The 17,220-nt window shown below is 42.8% G+C and overlaps 1 non-coding gene across 1 annotated transcript; it reads left to right on the forward strand.

Annotated features, from left to right (window-relative positions):
* Nucleotides 1-16,828: 16,828 nt before the first annotated feature.
* trnar-acg (transfer RNA arginine (anticodon ACG)) lies at nucleotides 16,829-16,901 on the forward strand. Its single transcript has one exon. It is a non-coding gene; the product is annotated as a tRNA-Arg (tRNA).
* Nucleotides 16,902-17,220: the final 319 nt, after the last annotated feature.

The following is a 17,220-nucleotide window of genomic DNA, read 5'->3' on the forward strand; positions in this document are numbered from 1 at the left end:
TTCTACTTTAGATGATGGTGTGTTTGGAGTTTCCACATCCTCTCCGATGCTGCCTGGATTTCCTCCCCAGACGAAAGATGCGTCGGTGACCTTCTTTGGCCATGGGGAATGCAGAGTTACAGGAATTGGGTAGAGGTGTGAGTTTGGGTGTGATGTCCGTTGCAGGATTAAAGGAATCTTCCTGGGCCGAATGGCCTGTTTCCACATTGTAGGTATTATATTAGGACAAGGTTGATCGCAGGGTTAAGGCTTTTGTCATATGAATTCCTTCTTTTAAAAAAAGGTCACAATTTCCATATAAACATATGATTTCAGTTGAATCTGTTGAATGATATAAGGAGGGGATGGGCATTCTTAAAGAGGACATCATAAAGGTCAAGCGAGAATGTCAGATCACCTTAGAACGGAAAGTTAAGGATATAATCTAAAGAGATTCCACAAGTACATTAAGAACTAGAGACGAAATAGGACCACTTTAAGATGAAGAGCTCACTTTTGTTTTTAACCTCAGCAGATGGAGAGATATATAATGTTCACTTCGTGGAGAACGAAATGGACCCTACAACTAAATATTGATGTTTATAAAGTCCTTTCCATTGTAAAGGGCAAGTGTTGGAGGACTTGGAAAATATGAAGATGGATATTTCTCTGGGATTTGATCTCATGTATCCCAGAACTTTGTGGCAAGTTAGGGAATGCAACTGTTGGGCCTTTCGTAGAAATAATTGTGTAAACTATTACTATGAGTGAGGCGCCGAAAAAATGGGGAGTTGCTAATTTTGTGCTTTTGTTAAGAAAGGGTTACATGGAGAATCCTGGGAACGATAGACCTGTGTTTCTGACGGTGGTCTTAAGAAAGTTGTTGGATGCAATTATAAACGATAGGATTTAAATGCATTTGGAGATACAAGGAATAAATTGGAATAACCGGAAGGTTTTTGCGCGAGGAAAGTTGTATCTCACAAACATGACTGAGTTTTCGAGGGCATAACTAATATGATTGGTCAGGACAATGTGGTAGATATTGTTCACTTGAACTTTAATAAAACCTTTTTCAAGGTTCCACATGTTTGCCTGATTCAAAAAGTGAGATCACAGAGAGTTCAAGGTGAGATTTCCAATTCGATATAAAATTAGATTAACAGCAGGAGGCTGGGAATAGCCGTGGAATGTAGCTTTCAGATTGGAGGACTATTACCAACGGTGTCCCACAAGGATCAATGACTAGCCCACATTCATTTTTTCATGATTTAGTTGAGAAGATTTAAGCATGGTAAGTAATTTACAAAATTTGTCAGAAAAGGGACAATAAAAAGGTTATTGGAAGATTGTGAAGAGATTTTCTCGTCAGGTCAATTCCTTTCTATGTCCTCTAGTTTTTAAAGCGTGGGGGAGTGGGGTTGGGGAGGGACAGTGAAGGGCCGTCCGTCCATCGTACTGAGCAGGTTATCAGACGTCCATCTATTCTCGTCCCAGTTTGCAGCATTTGCCCCATAACTTTGAGTGTTCTGACTTTCCAGGGGAAGCTCTGTGAGCTTAAATGACACAACAATGGTACTGACGGTTGACATGGTCATACTGGGTTGCAACACCTTTGAGGAACATATTCTTATGTTCACACACAGAGGCACTCACGCAGGCACATTCCCCGACAGTGACAGAGTCCTCATCATTATATGCACTCCATGCGCTTTATGTCCGCAAGTTTCTCTGGTGAAAGGCGGCTTTAAGTGGAATACAAGCCACTTCTCCAGAAAATATGAACCATTGCTGTGAGCTGCGATATGAAGTGGCTACTGAGCTGAAATAGTCCCACAAGCTTCGCATGTGTAACTTTCAGTAACACAAATGCCACCAAATCAAGGCACCTTGCTTCTGGTATCTGACAGGATAGCGCTCAGCAAACATTCCTCATAAAACTACTGACACACGGCAAACTTTAGACACTTTCACGTCTCGTCTCGTTCTGTTTCTGTCCCTGTCACACCTCCAGATTCCTCTTCATGTCTAGTCCCGAGAGCAATGAGCTGTTTGATACAAATACAGACACATTGAGAAAGTGGTCTTTATTTCAAAAGCAGAATCAGGGAATGTAAGCTGCGAGGGCTTGCTCACGGCAGGGCAACAAGGCACCACGGTTTCATGTCCTGATTATCGTATAGACTGATTCCACCAATGGGCACCGTACCAGTTTTACCAATTAAAATCTTCCAATGAACACCGTGACTGACAGAAAGTAGCTTCGACCCCTTCCTCGCCGACGGGCATTTTGCAAACAATGTCCTGTTCCTTCACAAACTGAGTTTTTCTCAGCTGGCCATGGATGTGTCGAGCACAGAAAATGCCCTTTGGCCCACTAAGTCTGCACATTCCAATACAATCCCCTGAACTGTTCTTACCCCATTTGGCAGCACTTTGCTCAAAGGCTCAAACGAATTCAGCAATGTAAGTGTTCGACTATATGGGTCTTGCATGCTTTGGAGGTTTCTGCCTTTTCAATCATGACATGCGGTTGGTTGCAGTTTCCCAAGCTTCTTTATCTGGTTTATATGCATTTTATTTCATCCTGCGATTTGAATTTCAAACAAAAAAGCAGAGAACAAACACACTTCTAGTTCACCCTCGACTCTCAATCACAGTCAGCAAAATGCTTAACTGCATGAGGAACTCACAGTGGAATTAACGCCCATCGCCTCAATCACTTGGCCACACCTGCAGAAGTACGCAACTACACTGGTTTCAAGTTCTCCCTCCCTGTGGAGCGGAGGGACAGGCAATCATTGTTAGGTTTGTTTGAATTGAATCACCACAGCTTCAACAGGGTAAAATGTCAGGATATGTTTGGTCTGTGTAATCAATCTCGATATTTCAAATTATCATTTATTTAGAAGCAAAGACAGAGATTGCAGGAGAAACTAAGCATGTCTGGCAGCATCTGGAGATAGAGAAATAGAGACAACGATTCAGAGCTTCTTCAGGAGTTTCTCAGAACTCTGTTTTTCTCACAGGGTCTTCCATTCCTGCCGAGTTCCTTGAGCAGTTTTTGTTTTTTGTCAGAGATTCCCAGCATCCGCAACACTTTACTAGCCATTAAACAATAACGGAACACATTTGTCGTTCCTCATTGGATAGGTTTTCCGATTGGGAGCATATTCCTGAACCTGCTACAAACACGAAAATGCACAGCAAAGGATTCGGATGGGTAAGAACAGCGACCGCTCCATGCGTGGGAACACCCTAACGGTTAACAGCCAAACGAGAGAATTAATTGCTCCATAGAGACTGGGGAGTTCCTTGTAGCAAGCCCCTTGCAGAATCTCATAAAGAAGACTGTTAGCGAATTCAAGAATTCGCCTGCCCTTCGTAGAATGACAATTGCCCTCGGTTGGTTTGACGTTTCCAAAATGAATCCTGGGGCATTCGTTCTGGAAAATGGGAACAGTCTGATCCCACGCCTTGCCGACACAGTCATGTCACCGGGAACCAGCTCTCCTAAAACCGGGACCTACTCCCTTCGTGCCTCATGACGAACATATTCCTGACCACGGTAAAAACCCCGGAACTGTGCAGCTGAAGAAAAAAAGATGGTGTGATTGTCGCTCCCTTCCTGGGTCGTGGGAGAACAGCACCTGTTAGTAAAGAGCCGAACGCACTGACTAACATCGCCACAGAGACTGATGAGCCAACGGCGTCAATGATCTCCAAATGCAAGCTTTAGTCTGCTCCTCCCCCATGGAAAATACTCCTTAATTAGCTTTAACTTTCGAAAATAAATCTTTGGAAATTCATTCTGAAGACATGAGAATAGTCTGCTCCCACCCTCTAAAGACACAACCATAACACCAGGAACCAGTTCTCCTCCAACCGCGACCGTGTCTCTTCCGGCCTTTCAGTGTCTTGTCTGTGACCGTGTTTTCTCATTGTCCCGGAGCTGAAATGAGATTTGACGTCCTGACGTGCAGGAACGAGAATCTTTTCAATGTCACAGTTCAGTTCATGTCCGGAGGGCATCAGAGTCAAAGCACTGGCCTCCACAAGCACGGAAAGATTTCTAACCTGTCTCTGCTCAGTCGAACAGTTCATCGTTCATTCGCCTCTGGATCCGCTTCCCAAGGAATATATAAAGATTCAAAAAACTCGAGATGCGGATTTCTGCTTTGCTTCTTGACAGTTTCCCCACCTGCCAATTGGCAAAATTTTCCAAGAATCTCTTCACAACCCTCTGCTTTGCACGATGTCCAGAGATAAATAAATCTCACTTTGTGGAGAGATTCCCGACTCTAGGAATGTTTTGTTTGGAGCAAAGACGTTTAATGGGAGATTTCTTGAGAATGTTTACAATGATGTGAGCGAAAGTGGTGTGGCTGGGTGCGTTGATGATCAGGAGGAACTGCTGCCCCTGACCAAGGCAACTGACCAAAGGACGAAGAGTGAAGACGTTGAATGCAAAACACAACTTGTGTCAAATAAACTCAGTGAAACCTACGTATACACCATTATTTGTTATTATCTGTGGATAGAGGAACAGAGCTAACGTTTTGAGTTAGATCCGTTTCTCGTTCAGAACACAAGTTTCCTGCATGTCAACAATTGAGCAAACCTGAGAAAATGTCGAGTTGTTGAGACGGGTTTTGTGGAGTTGCAGAGATAACTCCCATTGATGAGAGATAGAGTGGATGGGAAAGATCGATTTCAACGAGCAGAGAGATTAACAATACGGCAATGTTCGAGTAACAAAGATGTTCTTGTATTTTTACAGCGCCTTTCAGCACAACTTCAGTCACAGGCACTGAAGTAACTTTGAAGTAGATGTGTCATTTTCAAAACTAAAGTGCTAATCAGGGCAGTTTGTCCAACCAGAGGTCAAAAAAGAGCACTCAGAACTGGCTCTGGAGACACCAGTGAGATTATGCTTTACTTTAAGCGTTTGTTCTTATCTGGTTTATATCCAGAATAGTGCAGATTTGGAGGTTCTAATCTCAGGGGAAGGTGTTACCCACTAAGACACAGATGAGGAGGATGTTCTCACGTTCAGAGGGTAGCAAGTATGGAGAAGTATTTACAGCAGAAGTCTGGCAAGACTCAGTATATTTAAGCCTTCAATTATCTCTGTATTAATAGCATGGAGCAACTGGCAGAATGAAATGTGCACAAATGTGCTGACAATTCAGACTCGTGGGAGCGCATATTATGTTGAGAACGTGGCATTTCGCACAGGCATATAGGTAGGTTGAATGAATGGGGAATAACTTGTCAGATGCATTATGAGGTCATACACTTTGGTCGGAGAAGTCAAAAGAAAGAACACTATTAAAACCGAGAGAAAGTAGAAGAAACGTGTGAGACAGGTGAATCTCATGCCTGACACAAACATGTTTAGTATCATATTCTTTCCCTGACAAAAAGGATGGCTTCCTTTACGAATGCTCACAATGAAAGAGATTCTCACAGCACTGAGTCTAAAAGTACAGATGCTCCAACGATAAGCTGCTTTCTTACTGAGTGGTGGATACAGAAACAGATCTATGGACTCCGGTGTGAGTGTTTTTTTCCTTTAATTTTAGTCTCAATTACCGAATGATTCCAACAGAAGTTAATTTGGCGCATCGTGCCGATGCTGGTTCCCTCAGCAGACTAGTTCACCCCACTTTCCAGCGCTTTCATGAGCAAGTCTGGCAGATATTGTCAATCTCCAATACCCTGTGTCGAAATTGATGAATTATTTTCTTGAACTGCTGCAGTCCACGTAGTGCACGTGGTCCAAGATTATTGGCAGGTGAGGAGTTACAGGGTAAACTCCTGGAAATGATGAAGGAATTGCAATGGATATCCAAATCAGCAACATAAGATTACAATTCTACCCCGTCTTCCGTCTGTCAAAATGTCCAGAATGATTCACAGGAATGTGAAAAGGCAACACTTGACACTGAGCCACATAAAGAATTGTTTAGGCACTTGACCGCGCATGTTTGAATGGGTTCTCTCTAAATTATATGCTTCAAATCAATTTTACACGGGTATTAGAATGATTGATTTGCACTCAGCAAATTTGGTTGAAAGATCACTGCAGAGTCTGACGGAGTCACTTCATTCATCCAAACCTGAATAATATGGTGTTCTGAACAGGAAAGGTGCAAACTTCGTTCAAAGTCGGGAGAAACAGAACACGTGTGTGTGGGCGAGGCTTCAGATGATCATCTGCACTGTCAAGACGCAAAGGGAATCAGCACAGTGAGATACTATGCAAATGTCAGGATTGTGGAAAAGGAGAAAGTGAGGATTGCACATACTTGCAATCAGTGTCTAAGAATGTGGTACTGGAAAAACACAGCCCGTCAGTCAACATCCAGTCAAAAGCACTTCATCAGGAGATTAAATGTCCCACAATATGAAACAGGGGACAACAAAGAACAGTAAAGAGGTCGTATTTCAAAAGTTAACTGGACTAAAATTTGTGTCAACTGGACCAGACAAGCTTCATCCCAAAATTTTGAAGAAAGAGGAAGACAATGAGAGAATGTGAATGCGCTGGGAGTCATCAGTCAAGTTATGAAATCTCTGCAAAGTCTCCTGTGGAGTGGAATTCACGTTGGAACTCCTCTGTTTTACTTATTCAGGAGGCTTTTTATCCGGTCCCACACAACATCACAAAACTCAATGGGGTTGGAGAAAACGTGCCAGCATTCATTAAGGATTGTTTACCAACTGGAAAGCATCGATTAGGAATAAGCGCACTTTTCTCACGTTGGTGTTCTGTTACTGGTGGAGTACCACAAGGATCAGTGACAACACTGCTGCCTCACAGTGCCAGAGACCGGGGTTCAATTCTAGCGTCACGCGATTTCCAACATGAAGTGTGCACATTCAAAGTGTCTGCGTGGAAATCCTACAGATGCTGCTGTTTCTGCGCACAGTACAAACATTCACGGTTGAAGTGAATTGCCCATTATATCCAGGAATGTACAGGCTCGGTGGATTGGGCATGCGCAATGTAGCATTATAGGGAGAGTGTAGGGCCTCATTGCAGTGACTGCATTGCAGGGATTCTATGATTCAATGCTTGAACCAAATTGTTCCTAAACATTATACATGATTTGGACATTTGGACATCTTGTAATTTTTCCAAATTTGTTGATGAAACCAACTAGATCCGAATGTACATTGTGAGGGGATGGAGGGAGCCTTCAAGAGATGTTTGACAGGCTCATGAATGGATCAGGACATGGCAGTTTATCCATAGCACACGATAGTTCCACAAAGAACTTCAATAATCTGGTTAAATCTGACTACCTTTTCGCAAAGTATCTTGAATTTGCATCCTACCCTTGATTTTCTTTCAACAACTTTATTAAAAAACATTGAGAAGCTTTCAGATGACAGATGTTAAGCTAACTGCCTGATATTTCCTCCTTGACTTCTCTTCTGTTCTGACGAAATAAAACGCACTGATCTGTATTAGTTCCCAAGATGCCTCTCCACTGATTTTATAATTCTCAGATTTGTTTTCAAATCCATCCATGGTCTTACATCCCATTAATCCGCCACTGCTTCCAGCCCAACATTCCTCTGTGCTCTTCCAACTCCTCTACTTCTGCTCTCTGTATTCGAACGTTCCTTACTTCCCCACTGCCAGATATGGATTTTACACTGAATGAGAGAGTATGAAGCAGGGTTGCATCTAACTAAACACGACAGGCTACTGCTCTTGGCGTTAATATGGAGTTCTACCACACCACCATATTATCTAAAAAAAGAAGATCAATTCATTCTCATGACTATGATGTAGATTCCTGCAAAATACTTGACTGTTTTCTGTGTTCTGGCAAATACAGTATCTTTCTCTATCCCCTGTTTCACTTTGACTGTGAAATGACACATTTCACTATTCCTTTATTCACTTATAACTGTCCTTTGTTTGACGTCTGTATTTCTGGTTTTGTGTGTGGTGGGCCAGTGACAGCCTGATGTGGAATTGCAGATTGTTATGAAGTTGAAAGTGTGTACTGTACCTTTAAGAGAGGTAGAATATTGTTCTGCACTGAGAGCTTATGAGGACAGTGTCACAGTTTACTGGAATATTGAAAATATATAACATTTGGATGTGAAATAGGTGCCTGAGATGGTTGCTATTTTGACGACAATTCAAATTTAACCAACGAGTTTCAATTACGTCTCTGTAAACTAAAATCCAATCGATTTCGAATTTATTATTCTGCCAACATCGAACCAATGAGATAATTCGATTTTCTGGTATAAGGAAAGTAGGCATTTTGAACGTTAGCCAGAGTCACTGCCATCAAGGGTGAACTATAAGAGGAAAAGAAAAGCCAAAAACACAAAGACAGATTGCGTAATGAAGGGGAATGACTCTGGCAATTTGTGCAGCTAACACCAAGCAATTATTAGCTTGAAAGCTGCTGGGTTGCGCTGTTGGATCTTATCATTACCACGATCGCATGTGCCCCACACGCTGACAATTGATAACTCGGTCGATTCTCAGTTCATCTGCTGCTGAAACTCTCATTTTCCCCCCCTTGATATCATTAGAGGGGACTTTAATGAAAAGGCTGGCGATTTTAGTCGAAGGAAAAATTGTAGTTCTGAGGAACGATGTTTTAATTGAATATCAAAAGCGACTGTAAAAATACAGGAAACTGAAGAAGGGCTCATACCCGAAACTTCGATTCTCCTGCTCCTTGGATGCTGCCTGACCTGCTGCGCTTTTCCAGCAACACATTTTTAGCTCTTATCACCAGCATCAGCAGTCTTCACCTTTTCTTCGAAAACTGGTTGAAAGATTAACGTCTGTGGCAGTAATGGAAACGAAGTGAGTGAGGTGCCATTCTGGGTTGGTGGCAGAGAGTCAAGACGAGTTGTTAGCAGGTAATCTCTGGTCCATGTTAGTAAAGGCTCCAACATGATGATTGATTTCACAACCACCGGGATTGAAATGGATAGAGCGGTTTCAAGATCCCGATGATGGAATGGGACACGTTTACCCATCAAGAGAGACAGAAGCAGCACTGACAGAATGGTGCCGATGTGCACGTTAGATTATGTAATGCCTCAGTGAAATGGGAGGAGCGATGTAAAGGAGGGTTAGTGATCATGGAAGAGAGGGAAATCTCTGAAAATGTGTGTGTGTGTATTCTGATTTATGAAATGGACAATTGTGATATTCCGCATAAGTAACCAATGTTGCAGAATATCATATAATCTCGTGTTCCCAGGGCTAAACTAAGAGAGACTGAGTGGCGCAGCAGCGAAGATCAAACTGGAAATGGGCATGACAATGAACTCGCTGTGACCGTAGAAAGGTGCATGATATGCCGGGGCTGGTACTCCAACCTCACCTGTATTGACATGGAGCAAGGAGCATTGTGATATCAACTTGGGACCTCCATCTCATATGAAGCAGCTTCTGTTGGAATAAAGCAAGGGGCATTGTGGCAGCAGGCTGGAAGTTCCAACCTCTCCTGGAGCAGATTGGATTGATAAGGAGCACGGAGCAATGAGACATCAAGTTGGGAGAAGGGATACTCAGTTATTTTAATCTGAATTAAAGTAGTATTTAGCAGGAACCATGTTTGTAGATTCAGTGAATATCTGTCCCAAGGAAATCTACCAAAAATAAGGGAAAATGTGGCAAAGATGCAGTTCTTGGAGGAGAATCTGGGCAGAAACAAATGCAGGCAATATATTCTTTTTCTGCCTTTTATCATAAAACAGACTGTGTATTTGGTTAAATTGCAGCAAGCGATTTTCAGCTCGTTTCATGATATTAATTTTCCTGAAAACCCACGGAAGTCAGTCAAGCAAACTTAACTTCCAATAATTAACGGTGCATAGCTAGCTCAAAGGGGGAGGACCGAGGGTGGTGCTGGAGGGTTGTTTTTCAGACTAGAGTCCCGTGATCAGTGGAGTGCTACAAGGATCGGTGCTGGGTCCTCTACGTTTTTATCATTTAATTAGGTGTAGTAGATTGCAAAGAGAGTTACCACAGATTAGAACAGGATTAGAACCAGTTTGGCCAATCGGCTGAAAAGTGGCAGATGGAGTTTAATTCAGATAAATGTGAGGTGCTGCATTTTGGGAAAGCAAATCATAACGGGATTTCAACCCTTAATGGTAATGTCCGAAAGAGTGTTACTGAACAAAGAGACCTCGGAGTGCAGGTTCATGGAATTCTGATTTATAAAATTTAACTTGAAATTGGAGTCGTGGTTAGATATGGTAGTGAAGAAGCGTTTAGTATGCTTTCCTTTATTGGTCAGAGTATTGAGTAATTGAGTACATGTGTTGGGTGGTAATGTTGCGGCTGTATAAGACATTGGTTAGGCCACTGTAGGAATATTGCGTGCATATCTGGTATCCTTCCCATCAGAAAGAAGTTACGAAACTTAAAAGGGTTCAGAAAACAAATATGAGGATTTTGCCAGAGTTGGAGGATTTGCGATATAGGGAGAGGCTTTCCAGGCTGGGGTTGTTTTCCCTGGAGCGTCGGAGGCTGAGGGGTGACCTTTTAGAGGTTTTCAAAATTATGAGGGTCAAAGATAGGGTAAATCGAAAACGTCTTTTCCCTGGGGTCTGTGAGTCCAAACTTAGAGTGCATAGTTTTAGGGTGAAAGGGGAAAGATATAAATGCGACTGACTGGGCAACGTTTTCACACAGAGAGTGCTAAGTGTATGGAATTGCTGCCAGAAGAAGTGGTGGGGGCTGGTATAATTGCAATATTTAAGTGGCATTTGGAATGAATACAGGAATACAAAGGGTTTGGAGGGATATGGACGGGGTGATGGCAGATGGGACTAGATTCGGTTGGGATATCTGGACAGCATGGACGAGTAGGACCAAAGGGTCTGTTTCCATGCTGTACATCTCTCTGACTCTATGACTCTATTTGATGTTGCCATTATGATCGAGTTTATCTTGATTTATGGAGGAAAAGCAGGAAACTAATGTTGAAATTTATCGGATCACCGATGATCCCATTCAATAGCTGAACAGACAAGAGGCTGGCTGAATGGAAGCTTCATCATGACAGATATGTTTTCATTATGAATCGCGCTGAAACACAAAGTGGGGAGGATTGGACTGAAGCAGTGGTGGTGATTTTCTTTCCTGGTTAAATTTTTGAATATGACTGCTATTTCTCCTGCCCATGTTAACATCACCACTCTGAAGCGTGAAAGCATGAAGAAAATTTGGGAAAGTGGCGCAAAGTCTCACGTGCCTGACTCTAGATCAGAACATTGTAGGTTTGACTCCTCTCTCGCTCGAGGGTAACGCAGGTATTTACTACACTCACAACCTAATCTTCCTCATTTTTCTGAAGCTGAGATGAAGTTTGAGCTCCTGATATGCAGACACGAGAATCTCTTTCAGTACACGTCCCGGAGAACATCACAGTGAATGTCGCAGGTGATGTGATTTCCTTTTGTTTTTGATGCTGATGCTGAACAAAACAGCCCTTACTGGGAATTGAACCCGGGCCGCAGTGGTAAAAGTGCCAATTCAGAACCATGACAAGACCAGGAACGAGTACGGCGGTCAGACCCACGGAGAGTGACAAGACTCAAACGTGTTGTATGCGGTCTTTGCAGAAACAACCGCTTGACTATACTCATTCCATTTTCCATCCCTTTGCCTTGTATGCATTAGCATCACAAATACAGATTGAACACCTCTGAAGGTTGTGTTGATTTCATCACAATGAGTTGCAGATTTATCCACCACCCGCACTGGTGAATAAAGTTTTGTACTGCTTATCGACTGAAAACTTTCTGTCTCTTGCATTTAGTCAGCGCCACTTGGCGCTTGACCAAGAGGAACCATTTCTTTCAGCCGAACCTGCCTTTATCTCTCATTGTTTTGCACATTTCAATCATGTTTCCTCACAATCTCCTCTTTTCCATTGAAAATAGAGCAGAGAAACTGATCATTTCCAAAAAAAAGCACACTTTGCTGAATACTGCATTGTGACCTTTTCCTGAGCCTGATGTTCTAGTGATCTCCGGTACATGTCAGTAAAAATTGCTGACATGTACCGGAGCATGAGCACTGATCTCACAACAGCAGTATGTAAATGGATAGATTGGTTTTAAGGTCCTCATTGTGGGATTGGGTCGCGTTCATCCAACAACATCGACTCTAGCTGCACAGACTGAACAATGTAAATGCGAGTGCATGATTCTCAAATGTGTCAGGGAAATTGGAGGTGGGACCGAAAGCAGGGTTACTGATCGTGGGATGGGGAGAAATCTCCGAGAGTGGGCGAATTTGAATCCTGATACATAGACAGCAGATTTGTGAAAGGGCGAGGGTTTGAAGGAGCAAAATCATCACATCGACGAATATTTTCATGTCAAATAAGATTAATTCGCTCCTGCTTTTGTTAAGCATGTCTCACTCTGCATAAAACAGTAACAAGTGACAATACTGGAAGTCAAATTTCCGATGATTTTTCTGCTGCCAGTATGCAAAGCGTTAACCAATGCACGATACCGGCACCACATGGAATAGCATGATGCAAAATGCAGTAAAGATAGTGGCAGAGGATATGTTAGGAAAAGGACCACATGAACAGTAGGAATACTTGACAGACAGTGACTGAGGCATGCAAACACATGGTGAGCTGAATGGTTAACTTCAGTATCTCGAGAACCGATGGATATTTCATCAGTTAGTTTGCTGCAGGCGAAGATTGATATAGTTGTCAAGAAAAGGAAGGTATCAGGGAATAGCGCAGGGAATTGCTGGAATGTATTTCTGCAAAAGAAATGCAGTTTACCTTCGGTTTCTTTACCAACTTTGTCATACAAGCAAGTGACCACTGCTGTGGAATACCATATAGTGCCAGGTTTCAGGCCTGGAATACTGTGTGGTGCAAAAGCGAAGATCAAACTGGAAATGGGGATGGGGATGAGCCAGCGGATATGGGTTCAGTAATGAAATCAGTGAGTGTGAAGTATTTTGCTGAAAATATAGAGTGAATTGAAATGCCGGGAACTGGGAGCTCAAACATGGAGCAGCTTTTATTGACGTGGTATATGTCGCATCAGTCTGGAAGCTCCAACCTCAACTGCAGCAGCTTCCATTGGCACGAAGCAGGGAGCGTTGGGACATCAAGCTGGTAGTTCCAACTTTACATGGAGCAGCTTCTATTGATATCTCCACCGAGAGAAACGGAGGTAATGTTTTCGCACTCTGACCAGTCTCATATGGCTAACTCTGCTCTGGCAGGAAGGGATTATTTGTGCTCATTTCATTTTATTGAATTTATTGTAAACTCGCATACTTCGAAAATTAGCTTGAATATCATGTTGTGATTAAGGATTAGTTTATCAAAAGTGATGGAGCAAAATCAGTGAAGTGGAATTTGAAATTCATCAGATGAGTCGAGATACCATTGAATGGCTGAGTAGACACAAAGTGAATAGGAGTTTCAGGAGGGTAAATGTCTTTTCGTTACAAAACCTCCCGCTGCACAAAGAGTGGATGATTGGAATGAAGCAGTAACAGTGGTTATCTTTCTTGTTTATTCAACTTGTGAACATTAGTACGATTGGTCATGTCCGTGTTTGGATCACAACTCTGCAGAATACCAACCTCCAGCACGCGCAAGCACAGTGTCACAATGGATAATGCGCTTGGTTACGGTCCAGAGATTGTCGTTGAGGTTTCGACTTGGTTCAAGAACAAGACTGGCAGGCTTCAAATTCACATACAATCTAATCTCCCACACATTGTAGCACATACATCGGGCCAGTGGCACAATGGATGACATGACGAACGACAGATCTGCTGTGTGGAGTTTCGATTCCAACCTGGCTGTAGGCAGCACTGACTTTATTGCACTTACAAATGACTGATCTGAAGACGAAATGAGGTTTGCGCCTTGAACTGCAGGGACAAGGGTCCCTTCATTAAATGTTGAAACTTTATTGCTGGAACAGCACAGCAGGTCAGGCAGCATCCAGGGAACAGGAGATTCGACGTTTCGGGCACAGGCCCTTCTTCCCTTCATTAAATGCCCCTGCGACCGTCAGAGTCAATATCCCAGAGTCATTAATGGAGGGGAAGTTGAATTCGTCATTAACACTGTCCTTTACACCTGTCAGCCTTCCGAGATTCACTGCGGCACCTGTGATTGTCAAGGAAACAAGACACAGAGACAAGTCTCAGCTTTGATAATTTTGGGAAAATCGTTAGGAAGCGGAATCGGAGGAGAATGGAGAGTGAACTGTCTGAATGAGCAGAGACGGCCGAGGCACCGCCCCCGTTATTTTAGAGGCTGGGACATAGTCTCTCATTTCTCGACGTCATTAATTGATCTGAGGTACTAAAATCACACCACTTGCAGGTGGTCTGCTTTTGCTGATGTCGCTGTCTGGATCGAAACAAATCCCAACTCCCAGACTGAGAATCAAAGCCGGGTCACAACGAAGAAAGTGATAGAATAGAACTGCTAGCCCCCCACGGAGAGCTATACGAATACCACGTATGTGTAGAATGACAGGCCTCAAGGTCGTTGTAGATGCTTTCGTCAGATGCAATCGCTTAACTATCTTTATTCATTTTCATCACTTGGCCTTGTATGCATTAACAACTCAAGTTCAGATCCGTGTCTTTCTGAAGGTTATGTGGGTTCGCCTCTGTGCATCGCTTCAGACACTGAATCCAGATTCAACCATCCCCTTGCTGATGAGATTTTTCTACATATCTCCTCAACCCTTTCCACCTCTTAACTTCCCCTGTTGATCGGTCAAGAGGAAACGTTTCTTTTAGTCTGCATTGTCCATGGTGCTCATTATTTAGTGCATATGAAACATGTATCCTCACAGTTTCCTCTGCCTTAAGAGAACAACCACTGTCAAAACAATCTGTCTTCATAACCTAAACTTTTCAATTTCTGCACGGTTTCCAGTGCGAGCACATGACTACTGTAATGTGAAATGCAGAACTGCACGCAATATTTCGGGGGAACCGAATGAACAAATGAAATAAATGACTGGAGAAAGCCACAGAAACTTGCCGTTTCCAATCAAACATCTTTTGCTCAATACTGCGCTGTGCACTTATGCTGAGCCTGATGTTCCAGTCATGTCTTGTCCGTGTCAGTAAAAGCTGCTCCAGGAGGATTAATTATAGAACAGCTGCATCTAAATGGATTGGATTGCTTTACGATGCCGACCATGGGATTGAGCACTTTCACCCAAAACAGTGACCGCAGCAGTGCAGAATGAACAGTGTAAATGTCAGTATTATAGTGCGAAATACCTCAGTGAAATGGGAGGGTGGACGTTTAGGCCAGTTAGTTCTTGTGGGAGGGAGACGTTTCTCCGATAAAGGATGGTTATGATATGTGAAACGCAAAGATGTGAGACAGCGGGTGTTTGAAGAAAGAAACTGATCACCACGAATAGTATTTTTATGTAAAAAAAAATGCTTTTCCCAGCGTTTGCTAAGCACATAGATCATGGAGTAAAACGGGAAAAATGCCGATTGCTGTCACTGTGATTCGAGCAGAACTTGCTGTGTTTACATTGCCAAGGAAGAACCATTTCATGATACTGGTGCCACATGGAAAATCACGATGCAAAAAGCAATAAGGATCATGGCAGAGATTATGCCAGGAACAGAACCACTCGCACAAAGGAATACTTGTGAAACAGTGACTGAGATGTGGGAACTCAGATTCGGTTGAATCTTTAACTTCTGTGTCCCGAGAGACTGTAGTGATTGCAACACTGAGGTTGTAGGATATTACGTTTGCGAGATATCTACAAAACTTCAAATGATCATGGGATACAGCAGGACATTGCTGAAATGTTGTTCTCGATAACACTGTATTTTAACATCGGTTACTTCACCAACTTACTCACTCATTGACGTGATCATATAATGGCATGTCATATAATCCCAGTTCAAGGGCATGGAATCAGAGAAATTGAGCCGCACTACACCCAATACTAATTGGAAATGGTGATGGCGTTGAGCGCGAGCATGTGGCTGCGAAAATGCAATCGGTGAGTGGAATGCCATTCACTGATGATACAGAGGTGCGTGAAATATCGAGGCTAAAAGCTCCCGTCTTAACGACAGCAGCTTCAATTCCCATGCATCAAGAAGCAGTGGGACATCAGGCTGGGAGCTCCAATTTCACATGCAAGAACTTGTATTGACATGGAACAGGGAACATTGGTTCATCAGCTGGGCGAAAAGATAGTCAACTATTTTAATCTTAACTGAAGGAGTTTTCAGCAGGATACTTGTTTGTGAATTGAGAGAATATCTGCAACTGGGACAGTCTAAATTACAAAAAAGAGTTCTGCAAAGAGTCAATTCTTGGAGAGGCATCTGTGCAGAGAGAAGCAGAGGAATATTTTACGTCTTCTTCCCATCTTGAAATGGTTGACTTTGCACTGGATTAATTTCCATGAAGGGATTTCTTTGCTCAGTTCACAGTATTCACTTTCCTGCATACTCGCAAAGGTCGTTACTGTAATCGAGACCTCTGAAAATTAACTGGTATATCCGATGTGGTGATTAGGCTCACGTTCACATCAGTTATGCTGAAGAAGTGGATACGAAATTCATCAGATCAGCAGTGATAACATTGAATGACTGAGCAGTCAGAGTGTGAATGGAAGCTCCATGAGGACATATGTGTTTTTTTTTTGGAAAATTCGCTTCTTTGTAATGTGATGAAGATTGGACTGAAGCAGTGACGGTAATTATCTTTATCGCTTGTTCAATTGGTGAACATGACTGCTATTAATGATGTCCGTGTTAACATCATGGCTCTTAAGACCACCCATGTGCATCGGGCCAGTGGCGCAATGGATAACGCGCCTGACTACGGATCAGGAGACAGTAGGTTCGAGTCCTACCTGGCTCGGCGACCGCGTGGACTTTTAATAAGCATAAAAACTGATTTTTATGAAATACGGTTGGAGTTCCTTGTCTGCAGGAAAGAGAATGCCTTCATTAAATGTACCCGAGAATATGAAAGTCAATGTTCCAGCGTCATCGCAGGAGGGAAGCCGAATAGTTGCACATGATACTCATGGGCACCTTTCCATTTATAAAGCCACTGATCGAGTGACTGTTGCTCGCGGGAATGCTCGGCTTTGAGAATTTTTCGAAACTCTTTGGCCAGTGGAATCAGAGAAGAGTGAAGGGTTAACTGTCCAATTGATCTTTATAGAGCGTGAGTT

Source organism: Chiloscyllium plagiosum, unplaced genomic scaffold (genome assembly GCF_037043375.1).
Source record: "Chiloscyllium plagiosum isolate Xiang-an unplaced genomic scaffold, Cpla_swu_hap1 HiC_scaffold_38, whole genome shotgun sequence".
In the NCBI taxonomy this organism is placed as follows: Eukaryota; Metazoa; Chordata; class Chondrichthyes; order Orectolobiformes; family Hemiscylliidae; genus Chiloscyllium; species Chiloscyllium plagiosum.